Source organism: Haliotis cracherodii, unplaced genomic scaffold (assembly GCF_022045235.1).
Source record: "Haliotis cracherodii isolate W230 unplaced genomic scaffold, xgHalCrac1.p SCAF_9, whole genome shotgun sequence".
NCBI classification, from domain to species: domain Eukaryota; kingdom Metazoa; phylum Mollusca; class Gastropoda; order Lepetellida; family Haliotidae; genus Haliotis; species Haliotis cracherodii.
Genome location: NW_027266343.1, coordinates 35,137,682 through 35,143,812, shown reverse-complemented (window position 1 = coordinate 35,143,812; position 6,131 = coordinate 35,137,682). Strand labels below are relative to the sequence as shown.

General features: G+C 42.2%; 1 pseudogene; it reads left to right on the top strand.

Annotated features, from left to right (window-relative positions):
* The first annotated feature begins 3,906 nt into the window (after positions 1-3,906).
* LOC139451856 (uncharacterized) lies at positions 3,907-5,539 on the top strand (annotated as a pseudogene).
* The last annotated feature ends 592 nt before the right edge of the window (positions 5,540-6,131 follow it).

Below are 6,131 nucleotides of genomic sequence, written 5' to 3'. Positions count from 1 at the left end.
CCCCATCTTTCAAGTCGTCTGCTGTTCCTGCTAACATGGCCCTTCCAATACAACACAATAACAATGAATTTAGAACCGTTTATCCACATGATTAAACAACAGACAATTTATTAGTGGTATTCTCATCTAAAGTAAGTTTTGTTATATTTTTATTTTTTAAAAATATATTTCTGTAAGCTCGCTTCTGAAACTAAAACGTGGAGCGACACAAAAAAAATAAGGCTGACATACAATATGGTATTGGATTGAATCGGACTACCCTATACTCAACGCAAGTTGACCGTACGCGCATATGAACCTTGCATGTTAGTGATCACTCGTCCCCACATGCTGGTCGCTGATATTGTATTTTCAATGAATAAAGATTTGAGCACCATCTGTTGTCCAGCGTGTCGTATAATTTCTTTATGTCGGGCTGGTCTCCAACTTGTACCCAGCAAAACCACGTATAGTGTTCAAAGCGCGATTGGTGGAAAACGTAGTATGGACTGTTGTAGTGTTGATTAAGGGGACCTTAGGTCACATGTAGACCTATTGCCGTACACTGAGTAGAGGTAGCAGTGTTGATTAAGGGAATCTTAGGTCACATGTAGACCTATTTCCGTACACTGAGTAGTGGTAGCATTGTGGATGAAGGGAATCTTGGGTCACATGTAGACCTATTTCCGTACACTGAGTAGTGGTAGCATTGTGGATGAAGGGAATCTTAGGTCACATGTAGACCTATTTCCGTACACTGAGTAGAGGTAGCATTGTGGATGAAGGGAATCTTAGGTCACATGTAGACCTATTTCCGTACACTGAGTAGAGGTAGCATTGTGGATGAAGGGAATCTTGGGTCACATGTAGACCTATTTCCGTACATAGAGTAGTGTGGATGAAGGGAATCTTGGGTCACATGTAGACCTATTTCCGTACATAGAGTAGTGTGGATGAAGGGAATCTTGGGTCACATGTAGACCTATTTCCGTACATAGAGTAGTGTGGATGAAGGGAATCTTGGGTCACATGTAGACCTATTTCCGTTCATTGAGCAGTGTGGATGAAGGGAATCTTGGGTCACATGTAGACCTATTTCCGTACATTGAGTAGAGGTAGCATTGTGGATGAAGGTAATCTTGGGTCACATGTAGACCTATTTCCGTACATTGAGTAGAGGTAGCATTGTGGATGAAGGGAATCTTGGGTCACATGTAGACCTATTTCCGTACATTGAGCAGTGTGGATGAAGGGAATTTTGGGTCACATGTAGACCTATTTCCGTACATAGAGTAGTGTGGATGAAGGGAATTTTGGGTCACATGTAGACCTATTTCCGTACATAGAGTAGTGTGGATGAAGGGAATCTTGGGTCACATGTAGACCTATTTCCGTTCATTGAGCAGTGTGGATGAAGGGAATTTTGGGTCACATGTAGACCTATTTCCGTACATAGAGTAGTGTGGATGAAGGGAATTTTGGGTCACATGTAGACCTATTTCCGTACATAGAGTAGTGTGGATGAAGGGAATCTTGGGTCACATGTAGACCTATTTCCGTTCATTGAGCAGTGTGGATGAAGGGAATCTTGGGTCACATGTAGACCTATTTCCGTACATTGAGTAGTGGTAGCAGTGTGGATGAAGGTAATCTTGGGTCACATGTAGACCTATTTCCGTACATTGAGTAGTGTGGATGAAGGTAATCTTGGGTCACATGTAGACCTATTTCCGTACATTGAGTAGAGGTAGCATTGTGGATGAAGGTAATCTTGGGTCACATGTAGACCTATTTCCGTACATTGAGTAGGTGGTTGAAGCGTGAATTTGGGGGATTTTGGGTGTCAGGTGAGCCTATTTTCGTGCATAGATAGGTAGTAGAGTAGTGGTTGTTGTGTGGATTAAGGGGACCTTGGGTCACCAGTGGCTCTATTTCCGTACATAGATAGGTAGTAGAGTCGTGGTAGTTGTGTAGATTAAGGTGACCTTGGGTCACCAGTAGGTCTATTTCCTCACATAGATAGGTAGTAGAGTCGTGGTAGTTGTGTAGATTAAGGGGACCCTGGGTCACCAGTAGGTCTATTTCCGTACATAGATAGGTAGTAGAGTCGTGGTAGTTGTGTAGATTAAGGGGACCCTGGGTCACCAGTAGGTCTATTTCCGTACATAGATAGGTAGTAGAGTCGTAGTAGTTGTGTAGATTAAGGGGACCTTGGGTCACCAGTGGCTCTATTTCCGTACATAGATAGGTAGTAGAGTCGTGGTAGTTGTGTAGATTAAGGGGACCCTGGGTCACCAGTGGCACTATTTCCGTACATAGATAGGTAGTAGAGTCGTGGTAGTTGTGTGGATTAAGGGGACCTTGGGTTACCAGTTGGCATATTTACGTTCGTCATATATTTATTATTTAATATATCCTATTGATATGATTGAAACACAGAAGTGAAACTTCTAATTCATAAAACAAAGGGATAGCATGTCACAGTTTAGTCAGTGACAATAATTAGAAGTCTTATATTCTCACGAGATGTCTGACAAATAGGGTGTGATCGGGACTTATCCATTTTACCACATGGGTAACAAGCATTGGATGGTGGTATACGTGATTTTAAGGTATCTAACAAATGGGGTATCCGGGTGAGACCTTTGCGCACACGGGATAGGTGGTTGAAGCGTTCTTGGGTGGAGGTAGGTATATTTGCGTATATACATTAGATGACAGCAGTGTACATTAGAGAAGATCTTGGGCCAACAGTAGATCTTGCCGATAGGGAAGGCTGGATATATATCGACATTTTAAAGAGTAATCTTTGGTCGCAGGTCGGCATAATTGTACTCAGAGGGGAGTTTGTCTTGCTCCGGATGTTCAGTTGAAATTAGTGGAAGAGACGCAGACATTGCCGGAGTAGCCGTTGGTGAGGACAGAAGTTATCGAAACTTTGACAAGGCGATGTACAACGTCGCCCACTGTGGTAACATCTCGTGATGTGACATCAACTTTAGACACATGTCCATACATCTGTAATTTTTCTCTTCGAATGTCTCTTTAAATGTGATTAAGACACCCCTACTGCCAATACACACAGTTATGAATATTCATTTTGATAACTTGACACCGCACATATAAAACATGAGCAGTTATAGAATGGTGTACCGGTGCACACGTAACGCTCATTAACATATATTTTACATGGACGCAATCAAAAGGACCCCTGTAAGCGCCATCAATCAAAACTAGCTTCTTGACGACTAGCAACAGTGAATTGATGCTGTACCCTGTCTGGTCTGGCTGCAGGCGGCAGGCTACTGTGGTTAATGCGGGTATTTTAAGATGCCAGAGTTGATACAGCTAGGAAACTCAGGCCGACGACGGGGACTAATGTTGTCAATATGATTATTTTATGATTTTGCGTGATTAGGGTTTTGTGTTCGGGTTTGACAAAATTACATGTCGACGACGTCCAGCTGAGTGACCAACTGTGTTCTGTGACGCGGTAGTTAGGAATGTAGTATTGTTGTGGTCTCAGTTTCTGAAAACTTGAATTGTTTCATCTATTTTATTTTATTTTTGTATTTTCTGTCGTGTTTTTATTGTTTCAGTATACATGAGGTTTAATTATTTTGTCATGATTCTGTCACTTATAAAAGTTATTGGCAGCGTAAAAGTTTGTTTTCTTATTCATTGCCGATAAGATATATGATACGCTACTATATCACACTTATGACAGAGTCTCGTGACATGTTTTAAAAATATGTAACTATGTAAATGTGAGAATGTGTAAATATGTGTAAATATGTAAATGCCAGAATGTGTAAACATGTAAATGTCAGCATGTGCAAACATGTAAATGTCAGAATGTGTAAATATGTAAATGTCAGCATGTGCAAACATGTAAATGTCAGAATGTGTAAATATGTAAATGCCAGAATGTGTAAATATGTAACTGTCAGAATGTGTAGACATGTAACTGACAGAATGTGTAGACATGTAAATGTGAGAATGTGTAAATATGTAACTGACTGAATGTGTAGACATGTAAATGTGAGAATGTGTAAATATGTAAGTTTGATAATGTGTAAACATGTAACTAGCAGAATGTGTAAACATGTAAATGTCAGAATGTGTAAATATGTAAATGTCAGAATGTGTAAACATGTAAATGTGAGAATGTGTAAATATGTAAATGTGAGAATGTGTAAATATGTAAATATCTGAATGTGTATACATGTAAATGTCAGAATGTGCAAACATGTAAATGTCAGGACGTGTAAATATGTAAATGTCAGAATGTGCAAACATGTAAATGTCAGAATGCATAAATATGTGACTGTCAGAATGTTTAAATACGTAAATGTCAGCATGTGCAAGCATGTAAATGTCAGAATGTACAAACATGTAAATGTCAGAATGTGTAAATATGTGACTGTCAGAATGTGTAAATACGTAAATGTCATCATGTGTAAACATGTAAATGTCAGAATGTGTAAATATGTAAATGTCAGAATGTGTAAACATGTAAATGTCAGAATGTGTAAATATGTAAATGTCAGAATGTGTAAATATGTAAATGTCAGAATGCTGCTTGGACAAGAGGTACACTTTTCCTCAGTAGTTAATGTTTCATTGAGTGAGTGAGTAGGGTTTTACGCCGCGTTGGGCAATATTCCAGCAATATCACGATGGGGGACACCAGAAATGGGCTTCACACATCGTTCCCATGTTGGGAGTCGAACCCGGGCCTTCGGCCTGACGAGCGAAGGCTTAACCGCTAGGCTATCCCGCCTCCCAAATATTTTATTAGGATACAGTAACTGTGAAATAATGTTTCACTTTGTCTATGTGACACTGTCATAGTCACACTGCTCTTGCTTAAATCTTCACGTCAATGTAAACGTGATCAGGTGTTATCCCATACTGTATAATTCCACAAGTCACGAGGTGCTTTAAATTGCATCTGAAATATATATGATATATGGGGAAATATATGTGAACCATTACTCAACGAATTGACAATTGTTTTAGGTATGCCCGTTTGCGCTAAGTCGGAACCCGGTCGCAAAAATGGCCACGAGAGGGGCACGAGTCGCTATTCGGCTTGTCCCGGAATAACACGAGTTGGTCACGAATGGCATGCATTATGACATTACAAATAATCTGAACCGAACCGAACCGAACCGAGCCGAGCCGAGCCGAGCCGAGCCGAGCCAAGCCGAGCCAAGCCAAGCCAAAACAAACCAAATTAACTAAACATTTAAGGGATGTAACTATGCAATGCAAAACATATTAACAAAGCTGTTTGTCATGAGAGTGCAGTTGATACAAGGTGATAGTAGTCAGGGGTATATATTGTTACATCTCCTCAATTTGTTTTGACGCCTCACCAGTTAAAGTACTTCATCTCACTGAGGGGATGTTTGACATGATCGACGATTTGTTTCGCAGAAGTATTGTCTCTCACCAGATGTGAATATCTCATCAACTAATAGATAATGTAAGGTTTGAGATAATGTGTTTTCAGTCTATTCTTGAGGCACTTCCTCTGGCAAGTCGGCCATTGTAGGCAGGTAATTCAGTCGAGTGGCACTGCAGACACACACAGTCGGCAGGATTACACAATCACTATAACTACAGTCTCCACCCCAACCTAACCCGATTACCCTACCCCATACACAATGCCCATGGCCAACACCGACATATACGCACGCACGCACGCACGCACGCACGCACGCACGCACGCACGCACGCACGCACGCACGCACGCACGCACGCACGCACGCACGCACGCACGCACGCACGCACGCACGCACGCACGCACGCACGCACGCACGCACGCACGCACGCACGCACGCACGCACGCACGCACGCACGCACGCACGCACGCACGCACGCACGCAGTTCAGTCGATGGGCGCTGCAGACACAAACAGTCGGCCAATTTCCCACCCAATCAGATACCCATTACCAACTACGACATATACACACGCACGCACGCACGCACGCACGCACGCACGCACGCACGCACGCACGCATGCACACAGCCTGAATGATCATACATTCACCATAGCAACAGTCTCCACCCTATCCTAACCCGATTACCCCACCCCATACGCAATACCTACCACCAACACCGTCATATACACACGCACGCACGCA